We start from the raw sequence: 17,441 nt of genomic DNA on the forward strand, positions 1-17,441 counted from the left end.
TTAACCAAGCAAACTCATATTCATGACTAGTTGGGAGAAGCAGTTGGACCATGAAATACCGGAGAGTGTCTGAATCATCAGGATATGGTGAAGAGCAGTGAAGTCCTTCAGTTGCTCGCAATGCAAAGACAATGCTCATAAGATATTCACTAGATATTATTATGATCCAATCAGATTAAAATATGTATTTTAGATTAACTTGTGTTGGAATGGGTGCTATGTAACCAGCACAATGTTACTTATTCATGTGGGGAACTTGTCCTTGTATAGCAGTGTATTGAAAAGGATCCCTGCTGGATAGAAAAGAAATAACAAATATAGAACTAGAACGGGATCGTTGGATGCCTCTCACTTCGAACACCAAGAGCTTACTCTCCCATATACTAATACCTGCAATTTGGTCATAGTTTACTGCAGGATGGCCTGCCCAATGATTCTGTGGCAAAGTGGAACTGAGACAGAAATTGGCCAGTTCACCAACATAAAAGTTGCCCCATTAGTGAATTTGAAAGCAAGCAAAAAAAACAAAAAAACATGTTTGCAAATTAGGGAAGATGACAACTTGTAAAGACACCTTTAAGTGTTTTGCAAGGTATAGAAGAATACATGGATTTAAGATTGCTGCAGGCAATGTTCGTTGTAATATCAGGGAAAGCAACACTAAAACCTGACCCAGCAGACTATAAAACAAGCTCACAAACAGCCAGAATACCGACCCACACCCCGACCTGTCAGACCAGCCCGTCAGGCACTGCCTGATTGCCTAATAGGCCCGTCCGACTCTGGTCTGTGGTTATCAAAATTGTGGAGTATACGCACTTTGGATAGATTGACTGTGATAGTCAATGATAAACTGTGGAAACACATGGTGTTTGTTGGTATCTGTTGCTTAACGATATCCATTCCAAAGTGGTGGTGACAGCGACAAGGTGTGATGACGACACACACAGGCATGTGCAGTGACACAATTCTGCAGCAGCAATCGTTCTGTAGCCACACTCAGCTCTATCCGACTCATCAACAGGAATGTATGTGTTGAAAGGCTGTTGCAGCTCAGTCATATAGATATGAAGGTATACACACAGGTTATTTACCATTGTTTATCTTTTACCTTCTCTTGCTGTCACCACAAGTTTGTTGTTTGAAAATTCTTAAACATGTACTCAGTCAATCACTGTAGATCTGTGATGCTGTATGTAGGACCAAAATGTACCAAACAAACAAGACTTTATAAAGTTTCAGTCTTTGCCGGTGATTTGTTTGTCCTGTTCCTTGCACAGGAGATTTCACTCATATCCAAAGATATTCTGATCAACATAGACACCATAAGTGAAAATCTTCTCGATTATGTAGGCCTCCTTGCTGCATCTCATCACACTGATCTTCCAACACTCTCATATGGAATTCCTACCACAGCATTCACTGTTACATAAGTAGTGCTACCAGGTATGGTATGGCACATAGATACATGCACCTAAAACTGATCCATCACCTCATCCCCACTCATTACCGTGCTATATCCTGCTTAGTGACACTCGGGCCCAGGATAATATTCATTTTTCGTACTTCTGTTGGCATACAAGCACCCAAAAACACCTAATAGTATCAGTTTGGTAAAAACAGCCAACCTCTGCACAAGTACCCTTAAGCGTATATTCACCACCCGAGTCCAGAAGGTTTGTATCGCTGTACAGTCTGAAACTGTGGGTAGGAAATCTCTTCTCTTTGCTCCACAACTGAAGCAATGGGAGGAGGCCTCTCCTTTCGTATGCCATAGGTGGATCCTGAGAAAGTAAACTGTGCAGATTATTGAATTATGCAAACCAATGAGATGGCAGTCTCCCTTGGTGCCATTTAGTTATTTATTTTGAAAGTTTTACATAGCGCAAACGTGAACCAGGCGGGTATCGGAGTCCTTTACAATTTGGATAGGTATTAAAAGAATATGCAAAAACCAACAAGATAGTTGTGCAACATAGTTAAGTTAGGGGGGATACAGACCATGGAGAAGAATGTTCGATAATCGCTACATAAGTAAGCCATATGTGGTTCCTTTCAGTACTCGCCGGCCAACTCCCTAACTTCTGAATCTCATTCTCCACACACTTTTCCTGTATCATCTAGGAAACAAATAATTAACTTGTGAGAGATATTTTATTCCTTTTATTCAGAGGCCTTAAAGTTGGGTACTCTGCTTGATGTTTTGATATAAGGAGATCCTCAAAGGCGTGGCTAGAGGTAATTTTAGAACCAGGAGGCTGTAGTTGAAATTATTTCTGTCCATCCAATGCCTTGACTGTCATTGGATGGTCCACGTGCACAATGTCCCTTAACATGAAGATACCAAGGGTCCACTACAATAGGGATATTGCTTTTGTTAGGTGGTTAGACTACCCAGCCCTTGTAAGAGCTACTTGAGTGGTGCATGTGAGAAGTTGGCCTCGCATATGCTGTCCACTATTCTAGTGGGCACCTTGCACCAGTCCAAACGACCCCTTATTGATGGTAGGTGTAGTATCCTCAGGTTGTACATATGTTCCTTTACTCCTCTGCATCTAGCTGCTCAGCCAGTGTGAGTGTTCCGGTTAGAATGTTAATGTGAGTGGAATGCTTGGGTGCCTAGTGAGAGTGTTGTCAGTTGAGGATGGGCTGAGCAGCTAGGAGGCTGCTCCTGGTGGGGCTTATTGTATCTACATCTATGAACTTAATAAACTACATCTACTTCTACCTGGCCACGTCTACAGCGTCTACTTATGACTCCTGAACATGTGGGACCAACCCACTACAGTAGGTTAAAGACAACCTTATAGAAAGCTATCCTAGTGGTAGCTGTGGTGAGCAGCCTTCAGGCTAAGTCTTGAAGGAATGTAAAGCAGCTTGTTTTACCAGTCTATAATCACATGTAATGACCAAATGAAAGATGAACCACACCAGGTATATATAAAATATATGTATTTATTCTAAACACACCCCCCCCTAGTCTCTTTATGAGGCTAGTGGCAAAAGTACACAAGTAAACGTATTCAACACTCAGTAAATTAGCACGATATATGATTAGCCCTAGGGGCGTCACAAACCATATACTAAGAAAGTGGTATAAGAACCACGACTGACATAGATACAAGGCCTGGAGCCTTTAGAACTGCTGGGGCCACCAGGAACCACCCAAGGTAGTGACACAGGGGACCCACGGGCGACGCGTGCAGTGTCTAAACACAGCCGCGAATCACCAATAACTTCTATGGGGAAAGTTGCGGTTGGAAAATTACAGATTAAGGATACTTAGGAGTGGACTTGGAAGAAACCCCTTGAGAGCTAGACAGTTCGAGAGTCAAGACCCACGCGAGCACCAGAGTACTCGTGTTACCTCACCCAGGGAAGCCAGGTGCATAGGTATCTTTTGGTGTCGGGTTTCGTCTTCGTTTCCTATGGCGAGCTGCGAAGAAGTGCTGCAGGCGACCAAGTGGAAAGTGTCCGGATGGATCCAGGGGTAGATCGAAGATCTGAAGAACCTGAAAGCAGAGGGGACAGAGTCCGGGTCACTAGCCAGTGACCAGGAAGGCAAGGAGACCATGCCAACCAATGTCGTGTGATTTCAGGTGAAGAAGGTGAAGCTTGACTCTTCAGCCACAAGGATCAGGGGGCGTCGACGACAACCAGGGGCTGGATTTCGAGCTGTCCCACGAAGGATGTCGAGTGCTGCAGCATCGGTATCCGGATTGGACCCAACAGGCCTTGGCAACAGCAACCCACGCAGAAAGCAAAGATTGGCTTCGGTGCAGACCAGCAAGGTCTGAGGGACTCACCCTTTGGAGGGGAGTCAGGGCACATCTGGAGCAACCAGGAAACCCCAAGAAACAGAACAGTTACCTTCGTGGGGACCCCCCAGTCGACGGACCAGGGATCGCGAAGGGGCCTCGAGCAGAAATTCTAGAAGCAGGTCCACAGACCACTCTTGGAGTGTAGGCCCACAATCTTCGGTGCAGATGGTGCTCAGGGCTTGGACTACGAGTAGCCCAATGCACAACTTTGGGAAAGCTCGGGAAGTAAGTGCACTAGCAAATGTGCACGGTGTCCAAGAGTTCCGGTCCCACATCTCTTCTGATGGCTACAGGTCTCAGCTTTGCTGGGATCTCGTGTCGGCCTCGGAGATGTCTGGAAGTCTGTGTCCTGTGTGGTAAATAAATAATTAATTACCGGTACTATTTTTGAATATATTAACAATAACAGATAGCTCAATAAATAAGAGGCAGGATCCGATGTATCCGAGTTGAACAGGCTTTATTCAGGCAAAAGGGGAGGGACTGGATCGGGACAGCCTGAAATAAAATGGAGAGGCAGCTGCAGCATGCTCATCACAATTCAACATATATATATAGTAAGGCATTTCAATTCCATTACATACAGTAGGCGTAACTAGTGACAAGCGTAAGATAAGAACACATGGGCGTGAAAAGAAGGCGTGCACAGGGCGTGCACGTAGACATGTGATGAGAACGTCACAGAAGTGTCATGAATGGGCGGAAACATGGAGGGGGCTACATGAGCAGCTGGGACCTTTAACCTAGTGGTGCGCGCAAACGGGCAATGACGTGTTACCGGGGAGAACTGGGGGCTATGACTTCTACACTAGAAGAGGAGACTAAAGTGTGCGGTGTCAGGACGACATGTACCTATAGCATATCTGGTATCTGGTGTTTAGAGTACATGTTGATAGAATCTAAAAGTTATCAGGGCAAAGGCTACTTGACACTAAGGCTGGTGCATGCATAAATTCTACATGTATTGCGTGTGCTATGAATCTTCTATGAATACTAATACAGTAATTCTCTGACATGGAGACAGAAAGACTAGACCATAGCTGAAACTGTTTATGCGGTTCAGTAGCTTAGGAATGCGGAGAAGGAAAGCTGGACTGATAACTAGAAGCATAACATATTCTTGGCAGACAGGCAGGCAGAGCCAGGCCGGGCACCGCGCTGCTTGGCAGGAAGTAAGTGAAAGGTCAGGGATGCAGGTGGGGGCTGCATCGCTCCTCGGAGTGGGTTCAGGAGACTGGAGCTTGAATCTGGTGTCCGGGCCCTTTGGAGGCCTAGAAACGGGGACAATGCGGTGAATTAACGTGCACACTGTAAAACGTGGCAACATAGGCCTAATACTCGTTGCTTTCACGAGAACTGGATACTGGCATACTAGAGTTGGACACAACTATAATTGCGTCTTTAATCGATCATAGGGGGATATATGCATATCGATCATGCACATATAACATAGGATGGGGAACACGTAGGCACATATAACAAGGCAAAATTCAATTTTCCACATTCCCTCCTTGTGCCCTACGTTTCCATCAGGAAACATCAATATTCATGATACCATCTATCTGTTCATATAACATCATTTGCTCGTCTCGAATTGTCTTGGAACGGGACTTAGGACTAGGAATACAAGAGGTAGCACACAAGCCGCAAATCGCAGGGCCACATTGTAAACAGAGGCAGCAACTGAATATGATCATTACTGCTATACCTAGGAATGACAATACTTTCCATCCCCAGGCAGATATGATACTCCAGAGCCAACCGGACCATGTCCAGGTGCCTGGATTCTGGTGTAACTGATGGGCAATTTTATGAAGTCTGGTTATAGCTGAATAAACAGACGGCGCGTTATTAGGAATGAAAATGCAGCAACTAGATCCGATGACTCCACAAGCTCCTCCTCTATTGGCCCGTATGACGTCAAGAACGAGTCGATTTTGGAGCACGACAAATCTTATAGCAGATTGTTCTTCAGTTAAATTACCTAGAGCGGAAGTAGTCTCATTCACTACTGCTTCAAGGGTTCTGGTTAGCCTACGTATTAACTTACTATTCTGGACAGGACCTATAAAGAAAAAGAAACCTTTATTGAAGTCTTGATACTGTTCTAGGGCAGTTTCAGTTTGATCGACAATTGGGGACTCAGTCTCCCTTCTATGTCTAACGTGTACTAGATGTGTGTTTCTGTGATAATCAGATGGGGCTAGAAAAACTGGTGGCAGTAGGAAGGCAATGTAACATGTTCCATCCCAATCGAGGGGCAGACGAACATATGCGGTCTGACCACAAACAAAATAAGAATGACGTGAGGCTTTGAAAATAGATTTCCCACTGTCACTATACTCGACCACAGTAGTACAATCACTATGTCCTACATGTGCGGAACCATTCTTTCTGACACATAATTCACCTTTGACTGGTAGAACTGAAATAGCAGGCAAATCTGGAGTAGTCTCGGACTGAACATTCAGAACCATGAAATTCGATGAATAATTGCCTAGATCATATACTTCATTTTCTAGATCTAATCCTGTTCTATGGGAAAGTCCTTCCTTGTCTGGGAAACATGTTTGATTCAGAAGGGACATATCAGTTGAGGATGACGTTAACGTGGACCATGCTCCACACGAACCATTATGTGAAAACGGATAAGGAAAGAGTGGCAGAACTCCCTTCGGTGTCTGAAAAGGGGGGAGTCGACCACACACCCAACAATTAGTGGCATTGCTGGTCTGGTGTGAATAATGCAGCATTCGGATAAAAGTATTATTACGCATAGCAAGACGATAGGATAACTCGTGAGGAGGCAGGTCACTAAATGTGTGCTCTACTGTAACATTAGAAAACATATGTACATGTGAAATAGGAAAACATAAATGTAAAGCATAACTTATGCATGTAACCATAAGACTCAGGAATAATAGAAAGAACAGAGTAATGATACATCTCTTAGAGTTTTGACTAACTCTCTCACTGTGTGGGTCTATCTCATACATGTCAGGAACCTGTCTAACCGTTTCACCCGAGAGGGACTTAGACAATTAAACTGGCTGACTTACTAGACCTCAATTTCTGTTTATACTCCTGCTGCGGAGTTTTCTCTAACAGGGGAAGTTTAGATTCAGTGTCTGGGCAGTCCTTGAGAACGGGGCAGTCTTTGAGAAAAGTCTTTGGTTTAAGTCCATGAAACTTCTTGACATGGCTGGAGTGTAGCCATCCTTTTCTGTTTTCTACTTTCACTGCTGTCCGGGTGGTGGGAAGAACAAGGCGGGGCTCCTTCCAGCGGGGCTCCAGCGGACTTGAACGATCAAAATTGCGAATCAACACGAAATCCCCCGGAACGACCTCGTGCGGTTTCACTTCGGTGTTGTCTGGAAAAGCGGCGGCAACCTGTGAACGACAAGATTGTAGTGCAGACATCAAGGAGGCAAGGTAATCTGTCAGCATATTACTGTCAACATCTGTAATTGTACGTGGTCTAGGTGTACCCCACATATTTGGGGGACAACCAAACACTATCTCATACAGAGATAGACCTGAACGGGAATGAGCAACCATTCTCATATAAAAAAGGGCGACTGGCAGTGCTACCATCCAATCTACGCCTTTCTCTGCACATACTTTGGCGATTCGGATTTTCAAGGTCTGGTTATGTCTCTCTACGAGACCGGCTGCTTCAGGATGGCGTACACAATGGAACTTCCACTGGTACCCTAACAGAAGGGATACTTGTTTCATGAGCTCGGATGAGAATGGCTGGCCGTTATCTGAATACACGACCCTAGGTAATCCATAGCGGGGAAAATACTCACGAACCAACTGCCTGGCAGTGGTCGCGGCTGTGTAATCTGGAACTGGATATGCTTCTGTCCACCTGGACAAAGCACATACCACTACGAGGACATACTTGAAACCTCGACATCGCTCCATCTGAATATAATCCATCTGGAGGACTTCAAAAGGGTGGTCAGGAGGATGGAATCCACCTTGTTCCACCGGGACACCTTTACCTGGATTGAACTGACAACAGATCATGCAGGTACGCACTTTCTGTTTGGCTGCTGCTCGTAAATGCTTGTTGAACCAGAGGTTCTGAATACTGTCTAACATGGCTTTTTCTCCTAAGTGTGCTGGACTATGTGCGGTGTTAATAATGACTTGAACCATAGAGTCGGGGAGAAACCATGTGGCTTTTCCCTTCGTCAACCATCCTTGATCTGTCTGGACCCCTCCTTGTTCGGACCATTTCTTAATTTCATCGGGAGTAGCATGTAACTGTATATCTATGACATCTTGTGTTGGGTCCTTAACTGTCATACAAGTAGTCTGTTCTGAAGTGAGTGTCTGTGTCGTGTTAACTGGAATGTCTGGAGTCTGAGCGGTGAGCTTGGCTGTTCGATCTGCTAGATCGTTACCCTGGGAAATGATATCAGTGACTTTCGTATGTGCCTTGCACTTCATGATGGCGATAGCTGTCGGTAAATGTATTGCATCTAACAGAGCTTGAATGAGGGGGCCATGCTGAATCTTGGTTCCATGAGAAGTCATAAAACCTCTTTCTTGCCAGAGCACTCCAAAGTCGTGTACGACTCCGAATGCATAACGTGAATCTGTGTATATGTTTACTTTCAGGTTCTTGGCACGTATGCAGGCTTGGGTCAGAGCGACAAGCTCTGCTGCTTGAGCAGACAGGGTGTCAATACGATGTGTTTCTATAACTTCAGTTTCAGTAGTCACTGCATACGCGGCTACTAGTTCTCCTGTACTTGTTCTCATACATGAACCATCCACATAAAGTGTCAGGTCGGGATCAGGTAATGCAATGTCTGTCAAGTCTTGTCTTGGCTTTGTCATGGTGTTAACAATTTCCACACAGTCATGTGTGGCAGGATTTGAAGTAACTGACGGTAACAGTGTAGCTGGATTTAAAATGTTGCAGCGTCTGATTTCTATGTGTGACTGAAACAGTGTCAGTTCATAACCTGTTAAACGTGCAATTGTCAAGTGCTGAGTCTGTGTTCGGTTTAAAAGAACTTCCACGGAGTGTGGAACTTGTACTGTCAGGGAGTGTCCTAACACTATGGAATCACTTTGTCTGATAGCTAGAGCTGTGGCTGCAACTGACTTGAGGCACGCAGGCAGAGCCTGGGCCACCGGATCTAATGTGCTAGAAAAATAAGCACAGGGCTTGTATTGTCCTGCTTGATCTTGTGTGAGAACAGATAATGCAGTACCATCGCGTTCTGTAACAAAAAGTGTGAAAGACTTACTGTAGTTCGGTGTTGCTAGAACAGGTGCTTGACATAAAGCTGTCTTTAACTCATTGAAAACAAGTGTATGTTCCTGGGTCCAAGGGAGGACAGTCGATACGGCTGCCTCCTGTGTCGTTAACTGTATCAGTGGCTTGGCTAGAAATGCATACTGGGGAATCCATTGTCTGCAGTAAGAAGTGAGGCCGATAAAAGCTCGCACCTCCTTCTGAGTCTTGGGTTGTGGAAGACGTGCTATTAACTGGATACGGTCAGGTGTCAACTGCCTACCCCTCTTGGACAGTAAGTGTCCTAAGTAGACCACTTGCTGGACACAGAATTGCAATTTGGAAGGGGACACCTCGTGCCCCATCTCGGCCAGAAAATACAGAACGGTAAGTGACGCACGTTCGCAGTCACGTTCAGAACTGGCTGTGATCAATAGATCATCGACATACTGGAGCAGGGCAGTGTCAGTTGGCATGTGAATATTGTCTAGTTGTCTTTTAAGTGCTTGACTGTAAATGCTAGGACTTTCTGTGAAACCTTGAGGAGCTCGTGTGAATTTATAGCTTCTTCCATTTAAACAGAATCCGAAAAGGAACTGGCTGTCTGGATGAATGGGGACACTAAAGAATGCGTTCTTGAGATCGATAACTGTAAAGAATGTAGCTTCGGAATCAATGGCTGTCAATAGGGAAGAAATATCTGGGACCACAGGGTACTGGGGTATGATACATTTATTAAGTTCTCGAAGGTCAATCACTAATCGATAAACTGGAGGTGCATTGGGATCAGTACGTTTCAGAATCGGAATGATAGGAGAATTACATACATTGGAGTCAGTTTCTACAACCACTCCTTGAACAATAAGTTCGTCAATAATTTTGGATAAGGCTGCTACAGCCTCGGGTGGCAATTTGTACTGTCGGATTCGTGGTAATACAACACCTTTCTTCAGAGTGACACGATGGGGTGTGATGTGCATACAACCTACATCAGTTGGACCGTGCGCCCATAAATGCTGTGGTACATTCAATAATCTTGGATCAAAATCACGTAATACATAATGACCTTTAAAATCCCTCAGAAACAGTCGCACCCCTTCTGGGGAGCAGCATATGACTGCCCCTAATTCATTCAGAGTTTTAATGCCTAATACATTTTCTGGACAAGATTTCGTGAGTAACAAGTCTGTAGTTCGGGACAATGGACCAACTTCTAGAGTAACTGGTTTCGATATTTCATTAACAATAGGCTTTCCTGAAAATCCAAGGGAAACATTTCTAGAGCCTGCGAGTGGAGCCCCTGGAACCTCGTCATGACTGATGGTAGTCCTACTTGCCCCTGTATCAATCAGAAACTTTCTGTCTTTCCCTAATACTTGACTGTGTACATAGGGACCCTCTTGATCTACAGGAATCTCGATGAGAGGCAAGCCTACCTCCCTCTCTAGGCTGTTTCATGAATACTGCTGATAATCTGGATACTCTGACTGTGCATACTGGTACATCTGCTGTGTAACGTGCTGTGTGGCAGCTATAGGCTGCGGTACTGTAACTATCTGTTGTGCATTCTGCGGTGGCTGGGAAGTCTGTGAAACTTGTTCTTGTCTAGGCGGACGTGGTCTCTCTTTCGTCTCACCAGTAGCTATGTTGTGTTTCAGAACTGCACATTCGTTTAGATAATGACCTGGCTGTTTACAGTAATTGCATGTCCCTTTAACGGGAGCTGCAGGATGACTAGCTTGACTCGGACCCCTCTTCTGACTGTCTTGCGGAACAGACTGTGCAACTAGTACTTTCATTTTCGTGTCTTTCATACGTCTCCTTTCGTGTTCCTGCTCCTCCCTGATTCTGTTCTGGTGGTACTGTAACATCTGGAGCATCTGTGACGGAGTATTAGCTTGCCAGGTACTTTCGACTTTCAGTACTCGATTTTTAACTTGTGGACTTGAATTCTCGACTAGTTTGGTAACAAAAAGATGGGGATACGACTCACTACTCGTTTTCAGACCACTATTAATAATAAAACATCTCTCAAATCTAGAGTAAAAATCACTAGTTACTTCGTCTTGTTTCTGTTTACAGGCTGAGATGGCATCCCAATCTTCCTTTTTCGTGGCTAGTAATCTTGGCAAAACTTGTATTAACAATTCGGGCAAAGCTTTAGCTTTATCCCCAAGACCGGTACCTGGAACTCGTGTATTATCTTCAGTTTCTAATGCTGTCCAATCTATCTTTTTCTCTCCCACCTCCCATTCTTTTTCTTTGAGTTTCTCATATATGCCCGCAGGCAACAGGACCTTTAACATTTTAATGATATCAGGATACGTGTATTCTCCCATACGGAGCATGTCCTTTACTCACGGTGGAACCCTGCTGGCTCTTTACCGTGACAGGGAATTAACTTTTTCATTTCCAAGAGTTCTATTTTCGTGATGGGGTGTAAACAAATACTCGATCTAGACCACCCCCCCCTCTCTTTACTGGATGTACTTCTCGTAACTGGTTCTGTCTGTCTATGTAGAATGATTTTCTTTCTGGGGGTGAGACGGAAATAAAATGTGGATTCAGAAAAGTTCTGTATTTGTGGCGCTGTTCTAATATGACACTAATTAAATCGGTACCTAGACCTTTCCATCTGTTTTGGAGTAACTCGCTCAATACATCATGTAAAGGACCTGGATCAGAATGCTGTCCCTCATACAGTGTAATGAGGTGCTGGATCATATACATACCCACCAGACGTTGCTCGGCTGGGGGCAGCTTCAGAAACGTTTGGGCCACGCAAAACCTTCGGGTTCCGGCGGGCGCCTTGGCCTTGGAAATGCAGACGGGCAAGATGCTTCATTGGTGCCTGTTTGAACTATTACCGTTTAAGTATGTGTGTACAAGTCTTCTCCCTCTAGAAGAGTGGAATTCTACCCCGCCACCAGAACTGGCGAGGGGGGGGGGTAGGATTCCAAAGTGTTTGACACCAAACACAACATGTTTTGATGCAGCCATCCCAAAGTTAGCATTTACCACAAGGTTATAATGCACTTAAGAGTATATGGTATAGCTGTATCACAGAACAGCTATAGAGGATTGATTCTGAAAGCTGCAGAGGGGCTCAGCTCATGCGTGGGCACCCTCTCACACAAAACCAAGCACTCTGCCTTCAGGATTGTTAAGGCCTGCTATAGGAGTGACTTATAGGTTTATATGTCTGTCATTTAAGGTAGATATAGGTAGCCTATATCTCAGTAAGGGGTGCATGCACCACCTTACCCAGGCTGCAGTTGCAGACCTGTGGTGCCATTTTGGAAGGCTTCCCAGGGGTGGCATAATACATGCTTCAGCCCCTGGTAGGCCTCTGGGGTACCTATGCCCTTAGTACCTAAGGTACCATATACTAGGGATTCACAAGAGTAACCCAGTAACAAATCTGGAGTGTACCTAATGTACATGCAATCAATTTATAGAGGAAAGCAGATAGGCTGGGGCCCTGAATAGCAGGGTCCCAGCCAAACTAAGTCAAAAGCCATCAAAACACCAGGAAAAAAGTGGGGGCAACCATGTAGTCAGATTCCACCTTCCTACAGCGCAAAACACTGTAAGTTGCCTGGAGAAGTCATTCCAGGACCCGTCCATAAATCAGTTTTTGTGTTGCATATCTTTGTTGGATAATGAACTTTTTCATTGAGAAATTGGTATATAATCAAGGACATATTGGGTGGTCCTTTCGATGCAAAGAACAGTCAAAGATAACTCCTGGGGTTTTCGTTTTTGTGATTTAGTTAATAGCGCCAGCTGTGTGGCATATCGATTTGACTTCTGTTTTTTATCCAACAAACTGATCGTGATTTTCAGGTGATTGAGCTGTAATAGTATATTTTGGGTGGCCTTCTACATCATAAAGTGGACAAACCATCAAGTACAATAGTCTCACTCATTAGCCTGCCGAAGGAGATTGAGGACTCCAACCCACATACCCAATTTGAGATGGAAAAGGCTCCTCTGATCTTGCACAAAAATGTGCATACACATGGCTTCTTCAGTTTCATATTTGTATTTCCTACAAATCTTGTGTGCTTGAGGAAGCAAAAGAAAATGACTCCTACACCTGTGAATGTAATCACATAGTAGTTAGCTTAAAAATTTGTAAAATAAATACAACTCTCCTGTTTTTAGTTCTTGCCTACTAGGCAGTTTTTACCTGCCTGTCGTCAAAAACTTAGTGGGCCTTAAGCCCACCCGTTATTTACCTTTGGTTGCTTTTACTGCCACAGTCCTTTGTTTGCTTCTTATTTGATGGCTTGTCTTATACTTGTATTGTCCCTCTCCCAGAGCATAGCCTCTTTACAATGCTTTTTAGGTCTCGGACTCGAAGGCTGCGCTTGCGCAGTCTCGCTCCGAGACTTTGTCTACAGTATGGGGGCTTGAACCCGCCCCTCTTCTCCATTGGCTGGCTTCCTAAATGGAGGCCAGCCATTGGAGGAGAGGTGCGTCACTCCGTTGAAGACCGAATTCGGGGGGTGTTTTTTAGCTTCTTTCTGTTTTCTTTCTCTCTTCCCATTGGCTGGAATTTTACATTCCAGCCAATGGGAAGAGGAGAGAACGAAAACCACGCCCCCGAATCCGAAAATATCTGCGCTTTGCTGAAGCCATTTCTGCCCGACCGCCGCCGGAAGAAGTAGAGAAGCTGCCTAGTCCTCCGGTAAGTGCTCGCTTTCTTGCCTCTGTTCCCTGATTGTGCCCGTTTTCTTGTATCTGTTCCCTCGTTGTGATTGTTTTTGTGGCGTCTGTTCCCTCGTTGTGCGTCGTGCTTGCTTTCCTGCCCCCTCATTGTGCTCGCTTTCCTGCCCCCCTCGTTGTGCTCGCTTTCCTGCCCCCCTCGTTGTGCTCGCTTTCCTGCCCCCCCTCGTTGTGCTCGCTTTCCTGACCCCCTCGTTGTGCTCGCTTTCCGCCCCCCCCCCCTCGTTGTGCTCGCTTTCCGGCCCCCTCGTTGTGCTTGCTTTCCGCCCCCCTCGTTGTGCTTGCTTTCCGGCACCCTCGTTGTGCCTGCTTTCCGGCACCCTCGTTGTGCCTGCTTTCCGGCTCTCTCGTCGTCAATCAGCCTGTTCTTAACCAGCCGCCCGGCTGGCTGTGCGCCCCTGCAGCATCTCTCCAGTCCCCCTGTCAGACGGGCTGTTCCATCTTCATTTCCCATCACTTTGTTTTTGGCGGAGTGCGTAGGGGCACAGCACTGCAGTTGAGGTTTGATCGCACACTTTTCTGGAGTAGTGTGAGTTGCGTATTTCTGGGACAGGTGAGTGGGGAGCGGATTCTATACCTTACATGTCATAGTGGTTAACAGATCAGTTTAAATCTGTGTCAGTTGTTTTTATCTGCCATCGTGTGTGTTATGTCATGCCTGTTTATAACCCGTGGCTAATGTTCAGAGTATTGTTAATTGTAACAAGTTCTTATGTACCGCTCTTGTTACATATTGTGCTATGTGCAAGGTATCAAGTACATATGTTGTATACACAAACCTTAATGTGCAGTACGTGATTGTATGTGTGTATTTTTGGAAGGCTAACTGCAATGAGCAATTTCTTGCCATTATATAGTGAGTGGAGGCGCCGTGCCTCATGAAAGGTAGTGCCTTGAGTGCGTCGTCATGATAGCCCTCCCTTCCTTCACCAACCGAAATAAATAGCGCATCACTTCCTCGCGATGTGCATAAAGGTTATATGCTACAGTATTTTTCATGTACCTTGTAATATTTAACTGCCACCGGAGCACAAAGAGTTGGCTCCACATAGTAAAACAATAGTTGTAATGTGCAGTCTATTAAGTAGTGTGTTTCACATTACCATGATGGTACTCTGGCAGTAACAAAGAATGTGACCGTGGTACTGTAGCAGTGAATGGTGGACTATATGGCCTTAGTACACTTGTTCTATATAAAAAAAAATATTGGGCCCCATGTTTCTCATTTAGAGCATATATCAGTATACTGTATAGTACGCAGTATGGAGGGCTGCTGCACTGTGATATGTTGTAACTGCTGAGGTGCCTTGATATGCCGCGAATGGGCTACGACATTACCAGTGGCCAGTCGGTGTGGGCTTGTTTTGGTGCTGGGGTACGCCAGCAATGTGCTGAAGAAGGTTCTAGTTGGGTTGTGGTGGCTCGTGATCGGTTGGTGACACTGGATCCCCTCCATCCCTCTCACCCCAGGCAGGCCCCTCAGACAACTTCTTGTGTGCCGAGGAGGCCCTTCGTAGACAGCCAGGACATTATTGGGCCATGGGACTACTGAGGTGAGAGGAGAAAAGGAGTGAATCGTGCTGTCTCCCGAGGAATTGGAGCGTGTTTCAGGAGGGGCGTGGTCATCATTCAGAGAACTGGGGGCAGATACTTGCAAATAAGGTAGCTCACAAAAGGGTGGGGTACCTGCATGTTAGTTTCTGTTAGGGAAGGTTACTGGCAGGTTGCAGTTGCTGCCAATAGGCAGAGCCACTGGGATTATGCAATTCTCGGCCCCTGTGTTTTCTGCATAATCATGGATGTGCATTACTTGCCACTCAATCCAGAATCTGCTGCATTAATTGTAGATTTCGCAAGAAAAATATTTCTAGTGCAAACGGAGAAAACGTTACTAAACAAAACGTGCTACACACATTTCCGGGTTGTGGCTGCTCCCTAACAAAGCTTAACCAGCCACCTTTCAGTTGCTATTTCTCTATTCAGGTGTTAAATTGGCACTAATGAGGTGCAACTTTGAAGTGGCAAGATTGCCAGTCGTGAGAATGACAAAATAACAAATGAATACTGCTACAGATTTTGCCACGTAATTCGTCCGTAATTCGCCAAGCTGGCTGTGCGTCCCTGCAGCATCTCTCCAGTCCCCCCTGTCAGACTGGCTGTTCCGTCTTCATTTCCCATCACTTTGTTTTGGGCGGAGTGCCCCCCCCTTCCTCCCCCCCCAGGCCTCCGAGCACGAGCTCCGGTGCCTGCCAAGTGTGAGCTCATTCCCTTCAGGACTTCAGTGACTACGAGAAGGGAACGGATAAGGGCAGCCTGGGAGAGGATCCCTCCCTGCTGTGTTACTGCGTGTTATAAGGGAGCCCCCCCCCCTCTGTCCCCCGAGCCCACCCTCATCTGAGGGGTGGTGGGGGTGTGTGTGTGCAGAAGCGCGGCTTGTCTAATGCCCTGGGCCGGTTGGAAGCCCTGCCGAGCTGTGGCCGCCAGGTTTGTTTGGTGGCCGACTCTAGAAAGCATTTCCTGCCCCCTCGTTGTGCTTGCTCTCCTGCTCCCTCGTTGCTTGTGCTTGCTCTCCTGCCCCCTCATTGCTTGTGCTTGCTGTCCTGCCCTCTCATTGCTTGTGCTTGCTGTCCTGCCCCCTCGTTGCTTGTGCTTGCTCTCCTGCCCCCTCGTTGCTTGTGCTTGCTCTCCTGCTCCCTCGTTGCTTGTGCTTGCTCTCCTGCTCCCTCGTTGCTTGTGCTTGCTCTCCTGCCACCTCGATGCTGGTGCTTGCTCTCCTACCCCCTCGTTGATTGTGCTTGCTCTCCTTCCCCCTCGTTGCTTGTGCTTGCTGTCCTGCCCCCTCGTTGCTTGTGCTTGCTGTACTGCCCCCTCGTTGCTTGTGCTTGCTCTCCTGCCCCCTAGTTGGTTGTGCTTGCTGTCCTCCCCCCTCGTTCGTTGTGCTTGCTCTCCTACCCTACTATTGGCATTGTAAATGACAATGCCATTTATTTATGTTTTAAAAACAAAAACATAAATAAAAATAATGTCATTAGCTATGCCAATAGCTCTAACTTTAAGAATGCCGAGACCTTTGCATTGTAAATGCTTGTTATTTGATGATCTGTATCCTTCCACTTTTCACATTCAGGGAAGTACTTTGTTCTTTTGCTCTCAGCACTCTATGAAAGTGCATGTTTCCTACCTCTTTCACTTTAGGGCTGCTCTCCCCCACCCCTCCGAAATCCCTCCCTCACCCACATACTCTGTGTTGCTCTCTCCTCTCCTCCCCTCACCTTAATCCTTTCCTTTCCTTTGCCTTTCCTCATCCCATATCTGTTTGTTTTTTCTACTTATTTTTATTCCTAAGTGCCCCTCCGCTGAGTTCCTGGCCATTCGATGTTGTTTCCCCTTTGCCTTCTTTTCCCACCTGCTGCTGCCCACTCACTACTCTATTGCACAGTATTTTAAAGCACTATTTTTGGAGGGCCTGGCAAGGAGTGTCTTCTGGTATGGTTTGCTTGATAATAAATGCATGGCAAACTGTGCCCTATAGAATCTCAAAGAAGACGATCTCCTGTCGGTTCCTGTTTGAGTTTTGCGATTTACTGACGGTCTATGCTCAATGGTTCCCCTAATACTTTCACCTTTACTTA

General features: G+C 45.8%; 1 protein-coding gene across 2 annotated transcripts in view; it reads left to right on the top strand.

Annotated features, from left to right (window-relative positions):
* The window catches only part of BROX (BRO1 domain and CAAX motif containing), a 211,860-nt gene that overhangs the window by 154,124 nt on the left and 40,295 nt on the right, over positions 1–17,441 (top strand). The window lies entirely within an intron of this gene.

Source organism: Lissotriton helveticus, chromosome 6 (assembly GCF_964261635.1).
Source record: "Lissotriton helveticus chromosome 6, aLisHel1.1, whole genome shotgun sequence".
Taxonomy (NCBI): domain Eukaryota; kingdom Metazoa; phylum Chordata; class Amphibia; order Caudata; family Salamandridae; genus Lissotriton; species Lissotriton helveticus.